The following is an 18,014-nucleotide window of genomic DNA, read 5'->3' on the forward strand; positions in this document are numbered from 1 at the left end:
ACGGCCAAGAGCTGGGGATAGAACAAGATGAAGAGCGTAAAAGAGATAAGTGGGCGGGGATTGGAAAGATGAGTATAAAAACCGCCCGCCCGCATATTACATATTCTTCAAGGGCCATTCAGGGTCAACAGTGGGAAAAAATGACGCACTCATTCCGAGAGTGTCATAAAACGTCGTAAAACGATCTGCGTAGGGGAATAATTCTGATATACAGCTTGCTGGGAAGTGATGGAATTATCGGGAATCTTTTATTACATGATGGACACCACAAAAGTGAATGGCTTCCTTACTTTTAGGAAGGAAACATTTCAGAAGAATGGCCAACAATTATTACACAATTTTACACACTTTAATTTCCGCACAATCCGGGATAACTGACAACTTTCTTGCCCAGTGTATGCATTGGAAAAATGCTCATTTATTTACAAGATGAAATAATTTATATTTACTTCTACCTCATTATATCGTGTGTTCACCTCAAGTACTTTCAACAGGTCATCATGCACATAAAAATTACCCATAGTATTTTATAACAATTAAAAAAAACATTTAAAGATATCTCAAAACGGAATCAAATTGAAACTAAGAAAATGAAAATTTAAAAACATTAGCAGTAGCACAAAAATAATCACAATGATAAAAATTGTCAGTATATTTTTTTCAATTAAATGTCGTTAAAAATGAAATGGAAAGTATCGCGATAAAAATGGATACCTTAAAACGGCAGGGTAGTTGTTAGCCAATCCATAAACAACTAAGATAAATGAATAAGGAAAACCATGAATTATCAGCAAAACATATGAATTTGCTGATCAAACAACGTTGGTGCGTCACGTGGAAAATTCGTGCGGGAAGTCTTCAGTTATTTACGATTCCAGCGCTGGCTCTCTCAATTTGCTTCGACCCGTTCCGTTTCCGTAGAAAGTCCAGCTAAGCCCTCAGAAACTCGCCACACTCTTCAATTACACATTCTATCCCTCCCCATCACCTTCTCCATTGGAAAAAAAGGAGGAGGGGGAATGTAATTGATGCACGGTCGTGTTGATGCACACGTCTTCCTCAAAAGCCCCTCCAACTCCCCCGGCCGCATCATCGAGCCCTCAAACCTTTTAACGCATCACTTTACCGTTCCATCGACCAAACGGATGAATATAAACAAGTCATACCCGCGTCCAGCGACTATTTACAACCACTTCCTTCTCCCCCTCTCTCCACCGGAGATAATATTTATAATGCGCTCAGTTGCCTCGCGATAGCCGCCCTCTGGATCCTCACCGCCCTTCCACCATTTGCCTTCCCCTCGGTACGAGAAGCCTAGGTATGAATAAACCAGCTTAATGTGCATCTCTGAAAAGGGTAAGGGAGGATGTTAAATCGGGATGCAGAGTTGGATGAATTCCGATGCAAAGCGCGAGTATTCAGAAGGCGCGGGATGGCAAAAGCTTTGAAACAGTAATGTCCACTCCTTAGGAGGGTTTGGAAAAATTTCCCTTTTCTCAAGTAAAAAAGAAACGTCTGCCCCTTCGCAGAGCCTTAATTGGATGGGAATTCTCGATATCTCTTTTTCTCTCCTCCTCCTTTCCCATGAGTCCAATGGGAAAGGCAATGGACTGGCGAAATGGCACTGAGTATAACTTAGGGAGTTCCACTATCTCCATTTGCTTATTTGTGTATTTTTTTAAATTCAAAATGGGAAATGTTGGTCAAACTAAAGGATGTAGACTGTGGTATAAAGTGACTAATTTACAGTCACCTCGTATGCAGAGCGAGATAGTTCTCTACCTCGCAAGGCACGCCAGTAAATACTCGTTTGGTTAGCTGTAGTTTACGCCCAGTTTATTATTAGACAGTGCCGTGAGACAGATGCCATTGAATAAAGGCTTGGTTGAACCCGAGACTTCTAAGGGAGAATTTTATAGCTGCTCAATATGCTTTTTGCTAGGGTAGGGAATATATTTTCGCTACTAAATTCGTATGAGTTGAACTACCATGAAACAATCTTACCTTTATCCTAAATATCTCCGCATATTTCAAGTGAAATGTCTTCGTGTGTTTTAAAAAAACAGACTCGGTTACTCATATGGTTGACCAACAGGTGAAGCTAATAAAGAAAATAATTTTAACTGAAATTTAAATAAGTATTTTAACTATATAGTTACACATAGCATCTTAAGTTTTAGGGTCTACCCTTTGAAACAAAAGAAAAACCAAGAAAGGTGGGATAGTTCTGAGAATGTGGCTATGCTAACCGTCTTGAATGTGATGTCAGGTTCCCGCGGTATTTCACGGTGGACTTAAAAGTATTCTCTTAAAATCAGTGAAATTAAACCCTTAAAGTGAATGCCATTAGGTTTCCTTTTCTCATTTGATTCCGCGCACTTTAGATGAATTCAAACAGTGAAAAGTTTTACTACCCATTAAGCACAATTAGCGCAACAAAATTGAGAGGAGGAATTTTATTAAATATAATACTTCTGCACAGTAAATCACTAAATTCTTGAATTTTTATGATCAGGTTTGATATGCCATTTAACTCTTAAATGAAGCACAAAAAAGGCAAAATGGTTTGGAAAGCATGCGTGTAAAGCTACAATTAGGATACGATTCCACTTATAATCAGTTCATTCCAAAACATTTATTCCGTTTGTAATTAAAAAACATAGATAAATCAACATTTGCCCCAAAGATGAAACAATTATATTTTCTTTAATGGCTATGAAGTTGATAAATTATTAATCCATTCGAATCAGAATTTTTTTATCTAAAGAAACTGAGTCAAATATCTCTCTTGCCATTAGGATAATAATTCATGCTGCACTAATTATAGCATGGATAGAAAAAAGTTTACCATTTACTTTAATTATTTACATCAAGGTATTCCGGGTTAGGACAATGAAACAAACTTAAATACTTTATTCGTAATAAAAGCGTACAAAATAAAGATGTGATTGATTGTTAAATCGTTTCTAAAATAGGCATAGGCCCTGAATACAAGTATGTATTCAGGGCCTATGTAAGGCATAGGCCCTGAATGAACGTATTTGTATAAAAATATTTTTGACCTTATTGCTCGTGAGTTTTCAATTAAATTTAAAAAAAATGATTCTATTACAATCCTTTATAGGTTTTCCTAGCGTTTGGTTTAGATATGGGTAACGGTCTAGAACAAATTTTGAATTATTCATCGGATATCCTCAGCCTGGTATCATGTAGTAGATTTTAAGAATTTAGGGAATGCCGATTTAATGGGCAATTATAATTAATATTCATTTAACACCTTGACCAGTCCATCCTCGGTCCGCCAGTAGTAATAAAAATAATTGGAAGGCAACTCAACCTTGGCTAGTTTGACCAATGAACGAGATATCTAATAAAATATTTATTAAAAGACAAGGAGAAATTCGGGCCCCAACTTCAGGAGATGGGGGTGACTGCTTTGTTTACCAAATCATCATGGCAGTGGTCTAGAGGCAGTTTTTTTTGTGCTGTGATTGTACAAATGGGAATACAAATGTATCCAACCCGTTAGTGTTTATACCAATATATATGTGACACTGTGAGGGATGCAGTGAGAAATTCATCCCAGAGCACTTCAAAGTCATCACTTGCCTTTTTACTTTTCCGGCGAGTGCACCACATGTTTAAGAGGTCATAAGTCCCAACTATTTCCCCTTCCTTTCCCCAGTCATTTATTCTTTTCCTATCTCTCTAAGTAGGTACACCTGCAGCCACCAACTACACCCACGCACTCCTTCCCTCTCTCTCCCTCTAACCCACACAAAACGCACGAACACGCATACTTATGCGCGGGGACTTACTCACGAGCAGTTAAGGAGGAAAGTGTTCGAGAGATGGAGGGGAGGGCGGTAGATGAGATTCGTTACCAAGTCCACCGAGAGCTTCATTGTTTTTAATCAGCCAAGCGTTGAGCCGACACCTTCTCACGCCATCCCACCTCCGCCTGACTCCCTAGCCTTTCGGCCGGAGAGCTGCCCCCCCCCCCCCAAACCCTCCACCCTCTCTCCCCTCGCCACCCCCGCCCACCGCCACGGCCCCTGACTCATACTGTCCTCCCCTACCCCTCCCCCCAGTCAGACCGCGCCTCCCACCCCCAAATGAAAACCCTCCGCCGAAAGAAATTTTCTCACGGATTTACCCACTCGCATAGGAAACTCCTCCTCCCCAATCTCGCCCCCCGCCCATTCCTCCTCCCTTCCCCCGCTCGCCGGACGTCGCGCTCCCCCGGCCCCTCCACAAGGCCGCCGCGCTGACGCCCGATTTCGGAGAGGAAGGGAAATATGTGCGTACTAAGCGGGCCGATTGCCCGCCCCCTCGCCCCCCTCCCCCAGCCGCATTCTTCCACCCCTCCCGACTCGCGGAATCCGACTCGGCATTAACGTCGGCTTGCTGGAGGATCCGATAGAGAAAAGTAATTGCCCCAATTCGACCGAGCCGATATAATTCGCAAGGTATGTGGCACGGAGCTGACTTCCACTGCGTCAGTCGCAAGAACCGCGAAATGGTCAAAAACGTCGAGTGGAACCGAGAAAGTCATCTGGGGGAAAAAGGCTAAAAAGGACGGTATTTCGAGACGGCGAGCCGACAAATGCTTACCGATTGACCGAGAGGATGCGGAATCGGAAGAATTTCTCCGCAAAATTTGAGTATTGGGCACCCAAATCAACGCCAGGTAAAATTCTTGTCGAAAAACGGATGACTCTTGAGTTTTAATTATTGACAGCTCTTTAAGTTGAAGATCATAACTGCGATTGTTTGGTCAAACGCTCTCAAAAATATTCCATGTAGAAGGCTGTTGTTTATCATATCAACGGGTGCAAAATCATCGAAAAATGCTTAAAGAGAAAATCCTTTTGCATTAATTTATTCTACATAGAACACATGCGGCATACTTTTTAAAAAATCGTTTTTCTATTAAAATTTTTTGACAACAATACACATGATTTGTTTTAAAGGACAAGTTTTGACTGAGGTTATCCGGTAAGATGATCGCTGCTTCAAGCTCAAGGGAAAAAATATTTTAGAGCATATCTGCAAGTGTATTTTTGAAATCAAATTTTCCTCTCTCTAATTAATTATTCTTTATTATAAAATAGAAATATTGTTAGAGCTCGTAGATGGTTACAATCTTAATCATCATCTATGAGTTCTAAAATATCTATATTATAACAAAATACTTTAAATACTCAAATACGGCTATTAAAAATGATAAGCATGAAGGAGTGAACCTCTGACCGGAAAACCTCAAGACAAAATATTGAGCGGGTTTCTCTCAAGGGTATGGACGTAGAATTAATAGTTCTGTGATAAGATACTTTTACTTAGGATGGCGCATGCTAGGAAGAGCTTTAGTTTAACCGGTCCAAACATTTCTTTAGGAATGCAAGCCAATGTAGGATTTAATACGGTTGAGTTGGGCGGAGATATATTAAGCGGTTCTTCCAAGCATCATTCATCCTCGTTGTTATAGAAAATGTCTTCATACGAAGAGTACGGCACTTATACGCGGACAAGTGCAGTATGAACTGAATGCGAAGACGTACCAACTACTCTCTCAGGTCGGCACAAACAAAGCTCCCCCCCCCCCCATTTTCCCCTTCAGTCGTCTTGCACGTGTGCGGGTTAATTGGACTCGCAACAGACGAACACCCCGTGACACATTGGGGGTCGCTCCGCGCGGCCTCGTTCGGATGTGGGGCGAAGGACTGCACCACGGGGAGCAAAGGGAGTGGGACGGCGAACGGGAGAGAGGGTAAAGCGCCCCTTGGTCTACCCCGTGGGTCGCCCGGAAATGCAAGGCAGCACGTGCGCTCTCGCGGGAGAATTGTAGAGGGCGTGGGTGATGGCCAGTAATTCACCGAGGCTTGATGTAGGACCACACGAGGGTATTGCATCAGCCTCTCCGGGCCTGAAAGAAGATGCATATGCCAGAAGGGCCTGAGTAAGGCTGCATCAAGGTGGCTGCATTAGTCATAACCATAGCTTCGTCCGGGTGAAGTATATGAAGGGTAAAATTTTAGTATTTTTTCCATGACGACTAATTATACCATTTACAAACTATATTACAAACTCACGACACGAATACCCTATTAAAGGAAATTGTTTAAATTCCTTCGACTACTATTTAAAAAGGGGACCCAATCACGTCATCAGGCGAGTTTACGTTAGTTTACGTACGTTACGTTACGTTGGGCAGTTAGTTAGTTTACGTTAAAACCATGGTTGAATAAAATTACGCCTGTGGGAAAAAAGAACAAAAGACATATAACCCTTAATTGGAATTGAGTTCTTAAAGTCGACAGATATATTAAGTCGAATTCAATAAATCCTGACTATGAAAAAAGCGCTCTAATCCCTCACAAGTTGCCTATTTCGGATCTACAAAGGAATCAGCACGAAAAAGGACGTAAGAAAACCGAACAAAAGTATAGAACCGCGAAAAAGAGCTGAGAGTCACAAGAATTCTTGGGCGTATCTATAGTGCATTGCGAAGTTGATGTCCAAGAATCTTGGGGAATTCCACGGTTCCTGTCCACTCCTCCACCCCGCTTAACCCGCCAGAGAGAGAGAGAGAAAGACAGATAGACGGATGCTTTTCTCTGCCGCCCTTTGTGTGCGAATGACAGAAACGCCTGTCGCATCCCCTTGGAAGAGAGCAGTACGACTTTCTGGACTCTTTTTGGCACAAGAGGACGTACACCACTCTTCACTGTCATCATCCCTGGAATTTTACGCTCAATTGCACAACATTCGGGAAATGTTTGGAGAGATACCGAAACGGAAATTCCATTCTTGTAATTTCGTTACCCGTATTTCAGTCTAACTCAGAAACCTTCAGTTGACTGCCTTTGCTCAGATCTCAGCTCCTCCATTAATTTTGCTTTGAAATAAATACACCAAAAACCAAAGGATTTCGTGAAAAGAATATGTATTCAAAACATTGATTGGTCGTTTTAGATAAATAACATAACTTATATAATGAGAAAAAATTCATTCTTTAGATGATGCCATGAGAAAGCTCAATTAATTTAAGATATGACGTTAAGCTCTGCTTCTAATATTAGATGCAGTAAGGAAGACGTGATTAACCATCGAATAACAATGGGTTGAAAATTGAGTTGATTATCTTTAGAGGGGTTCAACAAATAAAACGTACGATTAGAAAAAGAGGACAACAATTTCACCATCCCCAAATAATAGAAAGTTAAATAAATGGCGCGTTTAGAAATTGTTCGCGCAAACGGAGTTAAAACTATGAATTCACACATCAGATGCAGGGCATTAGCAATCCACTAAGATTCCCATTTGTAATCATAACCAATCGAATCTACATCATTCCGACAGGAAAGAAATGCATCGCACTCCCACTTACTTCATCTTTCGAGTAATCGTCGAGCACACATGGCCTCGACTGTACTGAGACCAATGAGCAAAAAGTTGCAAACAAGATTCCCGTGAGCAAAGTCGCAAGTCCCATCACTAACTATCGTGTACGGAAGCCGCATAAGTCGTTCGCGGCACAACGCCCCACTCCTTCCTCGAGAAAAAGATAAATCTCATAATAATAATACTATTGCTACCTGCCGTAAATAACACCTATTCCTCTACTCTAATGGCGAGAATCCATTGGTCTAGTTTATGCGTCGGGACGCTTAGAGACGTCGGCAACTTAGAAGTCCGTCCCGGGATGGCTTATAATTCGTCGTTAGGATAATAGGCCCAGCCGAAAGAAGTAGTACCCCTTGACGCCCGACATATCTCCCTTTAGCCAACTTCGAATATAAATACGATTAAAGCCGTGATAAAAGGGAAGAGATTTTCTCTCTAAATTACGACCCCCTCCCTTGTATGTCTTCTTATTTTTTCAGATGCGTTGCCCAAGGCGGCTTCTTAAAGAACCGAAATCGTAAAGATTGCGACTCGGGGTGTAAGATGACTAACGAGGTGGCGCGCATACGTGGGTACGAATGCCTTCCATACGACTTCGCTCGGGTGGATGAAAAGCGACTTAGAGGAGAGGAAAGCGAAGGCAGACGAGGGGAGAAATATGGCGGGAGTGCATGGCTGCACCAGGATACATTTTAGTGAGGTGACTACGCGAAGGCGAGGTAATGGTGGTGTGGAAATTGCGACGAACACGCGAGGGACGCACAGCTTGTGAGCGTGCGTGCAGTACTTAAATGTGCGAATGGAAATTAATATGCCAGCCACATAAATAAAATATAATATTGAGCTCAATGATATAATCAAAATTCTCAGTTTACAGTTCGATTCACAAGGTTTATTAATAAACATTTATGCATTTATCCCTACTTTATGACTGGACATAAAGGAAGAATTGATTTGATTTTCGATTTATATATGCTTGCTAATAATAGAATATTGGTTTGCACGGCTTATTCCTAGCTTATAATTTTGAAAAATTAATAAAAAAGTGGATGGAATTCATTAAGAATTATCATCAGGTAAGTATAATTTGGTATTATTAATTTTCATCTAATGCTTTCATTAATAGAGCCAGAATTTTTGTGAATCTGAAAGTGTACAGTTCAGATGGACAGCTATGTGGTGCGTTTTAGATTATGAGAGCAAAACAATTAAGTTGAAATTAATAGCGCGAAGAAATTCTTACACAATGTAACTACGTGTAAATTCCAGAATGTGACGGTAACGCTCGACAATTTTGTCGTTGCGGACAATTATCATTGTGTCTAGAGGAATAATTCAAAAGCGAGAAGGTGGTGGAATATGTGAGGTTGGATGATATTACGCTATATATATATATATACATATATATATATATATATATATATATATATATATATATATATATATATATATATATATTATATATATATATAATGAAATAAATAATAAAATATATAATAAAATATATAATTACACAAACAATATTTTAAAAATATAAGCATTTCCTTATACTTATCGAACAACGTCTCCTACAAGTCCCCTAAGTATTGCATTCGCCCTCGCACTACAAAAGAGAAACACTTCATTAAGGCCATCTGCTTCCCTCAGAACGGACCAAGGAATACCAACAAACAGGGCCTGATAGGAGTTTTCGTGGTTCAGCAGTAATCGGAATTATGAGACTTTTACGGTCGAAGCCAGCCCTGTGTCCTCTCTCCTCCACCTATCTGCCTATCCATCTTACCAGTCCCCTCATTTCCCCTCTTCTCCAGAACCGAGAGAGAGAGTATGCAGGGGGCACAAGGGAACGAGGGGCGGGGACTTAGGGGGTGTAAAAAAGGCGGAGATCTGGGCGGGAGAGTTTTTAAGGGGTTGGGCAACTCTTAACGAGATGATTCTCCCAAGCACCTGTCAACTCGTCCTCCAGTGTCACCTGCCTCCCGAAATGGACCCGATGGTGGTGGCGCGGCTCGCATGTTTTTATTATTATTTTTTTTATTTTGGTGTTTTCTTCATCTCTTCGATGATGCAAGATGAAGATCTTTCCGCAGTTTACAGCCGCGGGAGGATGGGATGGTGAGGGGGTTGGGTGGGTAGGGGAGGGAGCATGTGACTGTGAGATAATGTGAAGATCGTCAATGTGGGAGGAAGAAAAGGGCACTGCGGAGAGGAATTCTTGTTTTGCTGGAAAGGGAGTTGAAAGGGGAAGGGAGCGCGGTAGTTCATGGGGGAGGGGAGGCGCTGAATTCGTGAGGAAGCTGCTGAGGGTGTGGTCCCGAGGAGGAGGATATGGGTGCTGGGGGCGAGAGAGATAGAACACGGGATGAAGGCGGTCCCGGAGTTGCCCGGCGTGCCGTAGCTCAAGTGCGATCGCTGTAGTTTCGACGATAAATTCATCCGACGTGGGCGTTATGGCAACGTTCATGGGCGTCTTTCTGTAAGCAAGAGCTGTAATAAGTGTGTTTATTAGGCGACATGAGTATTTTTTTTCTGATTTGGCTGCCCTCGCGTCAACAAAAACAACGCCTCTCTTCACCATTCTCCGCGTTTTTTAACAGTTAGATTTGGTATTGCTCATTTCTTCCAAGTTGATTATCAATGAGAAGCATACAGTATTGAGTAGTTGGCATTCTGGTAAATCTAGCGAAACGCTTTGACTCACGAATTCAACCGAATAGAGTAGTTAAATATTGATAAAGTAAAATATGGATAATTAACCAGTATGTATGTGTGATTATAAAACGCTGGTGTATTGGTAGTAACAAAAAGCACTTTCCTAAGAGGAATACACACATCAGAAAAATAATTGCTGTACATAACTAAAAATGCTCGTCATAAATTTTTCTATCAGAAAAGAAACATTCATAATAGGCCAGTTCTAGCACGCTTATGAACTGTTTTTATTTCTATATTTTTACACCATACTCAATCAAAACTCTTTCTAAATAATTTTTACAAAAATATATTTAAGTATCTGAGAGCAACGCATAATTATAAAGAAGTATGAAGGAATAAATGTGTACCTACAGATAGCTTTTACTTAAAAGTTTAATTTTTAAATTCGTTTTCCATTGGTATCTTCCACCTTACCCTACATGGATGTACCCAGTGCAAAATTTCACCTGTGTGGAAGAGTTTTACCATTCTAATTCTGCGTTATCAACTTTATTTTTTGCGATATAATAAATCAAAATCAGATCCAACTTCTCCAAGGCACTAAAAAGCCTACAACCAATTGCTAAAGACCAGCCCGAACTTGGAATGCTATTGTCCATTCTTTAACGAAGATAACATTGCTATCCGTCGTAATTCTTTGACCTTCATGATTTCTTAAGAAGCACCACCACCTTCGACCTCAAAAAACTTATATCTTATAGTAAAATATGTAAAGGAATCCTATGGTTGAAATGAAGTTATAAGACAAATGATTATGTCCGCTGCCTCTTCTGGATTTTAGCGGCCTTTACAGTCTTCAGTCATATTATTTGAGGACTCAGCGCGAAGCAAGGACAATACATCTTTGCCTTAAGGTGTGCAACTTAAATGTGGAGCTGGTATGAGGCATGGTTGAGATGAGGGTGCCGGGAGTCATTACTTTAGTTTCTGCTTTGGAGGGAAGCCATGGAGGAGATTATGGGTTTTAAATTGCCCGACTGGAGTAAACCTCATTCCATCAAGGGCTCCATGACGTAGAGAAAATGGTGAGCTTAAAACAGGTTAGGAAGCAATCGCTGTGAAAAGGGGAATGGAAGCTAAGAGTACAATATACAACATGGCGTACATACAACATGGACAGGAATAAGCTTGTTGATATTTCATAGCCAATTATTACCAAGGAATAACACGGACAATGGTAGTCTCTGTCACCTGAATCGTGGCAGATATCATATAGATATTCACCATGGAAGCATCTTACACTTCATTCACTGTCGTTTTGGTTCCTATCAGTCATCAATTTCCGCGAATGTCAAAAGTAGGTGATTCACGTTGGTAGAGAGTAGTTTTATCCAATTTAGCATTTATTTTCTCGACAAATGGTACACTGATGTAGATCGTAATGAAAATAACAGCGAAATATTCTCACCCCTAACATTTTCGAATTTTTGTACTTCAATTACCTATTCAGTTTTTTTATGAACAAATAAATCAGAATCCTTAACCTTCGTGACATTGTTGAAGGGAGAGCACTGAAATAGTTTTTTTTTTGGCTTTGCCTGCGCCTCTTGCGATTGAAATCAGTGCGGAAGCAAGAGAAAGGCCACCAGAGAAATCCACGTGAGCTGATACTTTGAGCAAAAGGGTCAGGGGAAATGGACCGTCGCTCCGTAATGCATTTCGGTGGGAGCTCTTTACGGAGGAGATTACTGTTCCGAGTGGTCCACTCCACCGTTGGTTTTTTATGCTGGCGGTAAGGAACGCTTAGTGGGACCACACTCCTCCACCTTCTCCTACCTCCTCACCCTCTTACAAAGTGATTCGCCAATGAAAAGCTCTATCTCTTTTCCTCCTCTCCCACCACCATTCCCCTCTCCCGGCTGAGAGTTCGACGATATATAGCGAACGGGAGTGGGCGAGTCGGTGAGGGGAAAGAGCGAAGAGGATGATGCAGGAAGTGCGTGGAAAAAATATATCCCGGGAGGGCATCGCAGAGGTGCTCATCAACTGGGGGAGCCCGTCTCCAGATTATTTTTTTTTTATTTTTACAACTCGTCCTCCGCGCCCCACCCCTCGAAAGAGGACAGCCAAAAGCTTTTAGGCACTCGACGGAGATAAGGCGTAGGCGGCCGTGTCTCCTTGGCGGCGATGGAGGAGATTGAGGTGGGAATAGGTGACCGCGGGGAAGGGGTAGAAGAGGGGAAGCGGGGGGTGTGTCGGGGGAACGGAGGAGGAGATGTAAGAGTGCTGGCTGATGCGAGGGGGCATCCATATAAATCCAATTAATTAGGACAAGAGTTCCGCGTTTAAGCGGAAGCTTATTTCAGATGAGTGGTTCGTGTGATCCGAATGTAAATCGAGCCATTGATGACATTTTTTGGCGAGATTTTTTTTCGATCAATCGAAATTGATTTGATAAGAACCACAGTATCACATGCCTGACTATTTGGGAATATTGGGAACCGGATGGCTTTCACACGACGGCACAAATCTTTTTCTAGACTCGGATTAATTTTTTCAATAATCCCCTTTCGTCAAAGAATTTTACAAGCTTTTTTTGAAAGCATAGATCCATAGAAGTATCATTAAAAAACTAAACTGGGATAAATGCCTCGATCTCAAAGTGATGCCTACAATATATGGAAATTTTAAAACGCAACTGGTATTGAAAAAATTTTACGAGCAGCAAAAGTTCCAATTAGAAGAATGATTTACTACATTTGTGATTTAAATACATATTTGTGGTGCATATCGAGTGAAACGGTCTCCATAATGATTTCACATATAAAAAGCTCCCGTAAGGTCAGGCGTATAGGCGATGCCATATAAAGTATTATTGGTATCTGGAACGAGTAGTAATAAAACTCGAAACTCGAAACCTTGCTCAAAAAGGCCGTGGTCAACGCTACGGTTTTTTCAGAAGTTAAGTGCATGCCTTAATTTTAAAATCATGTTTAAAAAAAATCATTTGCCAAGTTTCATAAAAAACCTTCGGCGTTAATCCATTTAAATAATTATATTATTGCATTCAAGCCATCCTCTTGCGATTGCTTTTGAAATGTAAAAATCTTTATATGTACTAACGACCTAATTTCATGTCGTATCATACAAGCTTACCTCTAAATAATTTAAATGATTTAAGAAATAATATTCCTTTGAAAATATAAGATATGGATTCCACCTCATCTCGCCATGCTCACGAGTGTCCTTTGGATATTTTACGTTTGTTTTATTTGGAAGGAGTAGTCCATTGCTTCCGGAAATGACTTTATTTGAGGTAATTACTCAATTATAATATCACTTCGAGGAATAATTGTTTCCTAAATATTTTTCCCGAATATATTTTTTTAATGTTATTCTAAATGAAAGGAAAAATTAAAGGCCCACCTTAATAAATACTTATTTATTAAAATCTTGCTGATGGTACGATAAGTATATCCAATACAGACACATATTTAAACATATACATTTTTGAAAAGGGCTAAAAACGTGCGCAGAAATTTCTTCTCGGTAGATCATAAATTTATGCATATACCGTCTAGAGGATTATAATTCACAATGAAGGAGAATAAAACACGCGACTATAGGACATCAAATGATAGGTAGGAAATGAATGTATTCTTCTTAAACGCGGGTTTATAATCTTCGCATTGAAGGGGGTAATGTTCCAATGCATATCGTTTGGAAAGCCGGAGACTCCCTATTTGCCTTAATATATTAAAGCAGAGTATATTAATCCCAAGAATTCAAGATTTCAAACCATTCGAGCGCAAAATACCTGGTCACGGAAGAGGTCGGGAAGGTTCAGGTGCCGTGCGTGCGGAGAGTGGTCATCAGGAAAAAAATTGTGTCCCGCGTAGCCTCCGTGCCGCCGAAAGAGAAAAATATTGGGAGTCAAAGAGGCGAGTGTCGGCGAACTCGTGGCGAATATGAGAGGCACGTCTTCGGGGGTCACGCCTTGGGGTCACACGCCTGGTAACATCCCAAGCCTATTCAGGTAGTTTTCGCCTCTCTTCTTCCTGCCCCGCCACCTCCCTCCCACCTACGGCCTTGTTCACACAACGCATTGCCCTCTCTCCTCCTCCCTCACCATCCCCGTTCCTCTTTCGTGTCTCTTTTCACGGCACTGACCCCACCACTTCATCATCGGGCCTTTCAATCCATGGCATCTCTTTTACATACTTCCATCGGATAGGAATTTTCACCGGACGGTCACTTCTCAGTGAGCTCCATCCAGACGTTATCAACGGACTTCAAAGATTGTATGAGTAAGGAAATAACCGGAAATGGAGGAAATATTGCTAAACCTAACTTTGAATCAAAACTTCTCATCTATGGGGGAATCTTAGGCGAGTGGAGAAATGATGTTGAAGCAGATGTGGGGGGGGATTCATTAGCAATTACACCATATGATAAGAAAGGCGGTTTCATTACCTACCCAGTTTAAAATATTGCGATATTTAAAAAATAATTTATTAACACTTTCTGGTATGTCTAATAATTAATTCAATGCTTTTAATACGAGATTTACGCCAATGATCCCCGGCTACATTATATAATACCCAATTGGTTCAGTGCATCTGTAAATGTATATAGCTAAAACAATTTACCGTGTGAGTGTCCTTTTAAGTTTAACTATTTTATTTGTTTTCTATTGTGCCGTCCCAATATTATACTGCTCGTGTGAGACTATACATATATATAGTGTTTTCTAATTTTCCGATGGGCTTTGTCGATATTTAAAATCTCCCATTGACGGGGAAATTCCATCGCCGAGACAACGCTTTTATTCCTTGTGAATCAAGGAGATCAAAATAACATAGGACACCTCCTAGGAAACAGATTAAGTTAACTCTTTATTTTCTGCTCTACACTCTGGAAAAGCAAAGATTAAAGGAAGGTTAAAGCCACAATCAACCGATTTATGGGGTCCAACGTCAACCACAGAAAGCTTCTCTCCGACTATTCGCTGTCCGCTATCCAAAAGGTAAGTTGCTTCCGCTCTTCACCCCCAACTCCCCGAAGACAGTTAGCATTTAAAACGGGCTAAGGTTGCCGTGACACTGCGCTTGAATTGAGTAATATACAGTCAAACTTTCTCAGCTCCTACACACCCTCGGAGCAATGTGGGAGTTAAAAGTGCACTGTCTAACCCTCATCAGAATACTTAAATGGGCAGTCCCATTCATCCACCAAAAGAACTTTCTCCCAAAATGTCACTCCGACAGGCGAGGGTTCTTTTTCCATCCACGTAAAAGAAGCAACAGGTGCCTTATGCTTCCATTAACTCTCACAAAACTGAAACTTCAGGAGAGCTGAAATCTCGATTGGAAAAGGTGAACAACGAGGAAAAACAGTGACCCGCCATTATTTATATCCTCTCCCGAGAGTTGCCTACTTCAAGCATTTTTCCATTACTTCCTACGTAAATTTCACCTACCCAATACTCGGGAAAAGCTGTGAAAGAGCATGGCACACTGTCAAATAGTTTTACCAAAACTTGTAACAAGTATCTCATATCATCAAAATTTAAAAGACGGAAATGAGGTATCTTCCAACCGGTATTCCGTGGGACTCACAATAACTCCAGGAATGTCATACTTCGCTTTCTCATATTTGTCGTAATTTCGGCCGGCTATGGGGATGAATCAGACAACCTGCAATCTCTTATTGGAAGAAATTCCAAAATAGTGTTTTAATCGTGCGGGGAAAAAGTTAGATGACTCAAAGACTATATGAGGGGAGACTGTTAAAAGAAGGATGTTCACCTCGACTCATTTGCCTTTTACCTCTCGCACACATACGGATTTGTGCATCTTTCGCTACGCCCCTCAAACCCTCGCCACTTCCACAGCACGCAATCACGCACCTAGTATCGTCTGACAATATACGAGGATGTTATTGGCGGCCGGATGAGAGGGAGGGATTGGAGCAACACAATCCTTGCGTGAGGGAAGTTTCCAGCGTGGGTCAGCGTGTTGCGACAACAGCTCACCCGATCGTATTGAGCCGTTGCATATCGGGAGGAATGAAATCAAAAACTCCAACCTCAAGTCTTGACTCTAGAAGGGCACACAGGAATGTATGTAAGAGCGCAAGCTTGGAAATAACAACAAAAATTATAATGAATATGCATGCGGATTACGCAAATGCATACCTCGGTTTCCTCTGATGGTTGAAGCCTGTCGGCAGACATGTGTGCTTGATGTGCGAATATAATGTCATTCGTGTGACACAGCAAAAATTTCTCGGGACGTAATCCTAAGGATATTCAGGGTTTTAATAGTTTTAAGTAATAAGGATTAAAGAAATCCAAATTTAGATATCATGTAGAAGATCACCATAAGAGAACAGAGCGATATTTTACGTGCCAAAGAATATATTACAGACGAAGAAATTAGTGGATTTTATGGTTAAAACATACGTATGACACCATATAACTCTTCAAAATCGAAATATGGTAAGCCTCCCGGTACGTACTTGGAGGGGTTAATCTCAAGATAATTAAACATATGACAGTATTTTTAAACTGGAAGGGCATTATTACCTTATCGCAAACATCGTATATCAGTTTGGTCCTACGCTACAACCACATTTTTGCACTTAAAAAAGAAGAATTAATTACCTATCAACCGTTTGTCACTCAAGAATTGCCATTTTCTAGGGATATTCCCTCACTTCACTAAAATAATATGTGAGGAATAAAGCACACGAACATAAACTAAAGAGCAAAATATGTTCATGAATGTATTACCTACAAACCATGAAAATTACCGCGGTCATGAAGTTCGCAAATTGGGATAAAAAAGCGAAAGAAAGTGAATTATATAAATATGACAGATTATCGGAGAGGTAGCTCCTGATTATAAATTCAAATATTTGATGTTTTTTCAAAGACGTCAGTTCGAATCTTTCCACCGCGGCAGATGCTAATCATGGTATTTGTTTTACCCCACAAATAAATATATTCAATCTTGGCAATAGACCTTGTCTCATGATTATGCATTTGTCTCTACCGTGCGTGCTACATCCACTACCGTCATTCTTCTGTGACTTTGGTTTAAGTTATCTATCTCATGGGTAGAATGAGACGTTTGTATGATCCATTTGAGCGCGCGTGGAGTAAATCACTCCACCTTTAATGTCACAGCCGCGACTTGCTCTTCCTGATTTCCACCGGATGAAATCGAATGCCCGTTCCAAACCAGTCTTCCCACTCGTTGACACCAAATAACCTCCATTGTACCCAATATTCTTATTTCTGTTTCACCACACAATATTCTTTATCTTCTTTTTGGACCTTTTATAGTTTCAAATTGAAAAACGTTGTGGTAAAAAATATGAAAATAATTTATGAAAATTAAAAGCAAGTTTTGAAATAAATTTGTAAAAATCAAATACACGCGTGAGCCAGGTATTAGGAGATCTTGGCAAAAAGAACTCTTCATTTTTTAATATAGCAGTATTTCAGAAAGTACTCTCTAAAAAGTAAAGATTGGCAGAAAAATTATAAAGCCCGACTCAACTGCAATTTCACGAAATACGACGGGACATAATTATGGCCTACCAGAATAATACGTTATTCGTTAAGTAATTCACATCGCTAGTAATTATAACATTTTTATCAGCAATACCTTATCCGTGAGTCAGTCCTTTATCATTGAATCGGGGAAAAATTATATCTTGAGAGACATGTCTAGACAGCCCCGACCCATACATTACTACGGTAGAAAAATATTAAGACAATACTACTTATTAAAGGGTCTGCAGAGAGCGAGAAATGAGAGATGCCGTTTCGTATCTCGACCAGGGGTCAAACATTTTCCTCGGACTCTCATTTTGAACCGAAGCATTTCAGACGCCCACATACCTGGACGGATATGGCTCCGCGGGCATTACGTCCACCGTAATTA

At 40.7% G+C, this 18,014-nt stretch overlaps 1 protein-coding gene across 1 annotated transcript in view; it reads right to left on the reverse strand.

Moving 5' to 3' along the window:
- LOC139700296 (uncharacterized) overlaps positions 1-18,014 on the reverse strand; it is a 244,147-nt gene that overhangs the window by 58,085 nt on the left and 168,048 nt on the right. The gene's annotated exons all lie outside the window — the stretch shown is intronic.

Source organism: Hetaerina americana, unplaced genomic scaffold (assembly GCF_022747635.1).
Source record: "Hetaerina americana unplaced genomic scaffold, ioHetAmer1.1.p SCAF_10, whole genome shotgun sequence".
In the NCBI taxonomy this organism is placed as follows: Eukaryota; Metazoa; Arthropoda; class Insecta; order Odonata; family Calopterygidae; genus Hetaerina; species Hetaerina americana.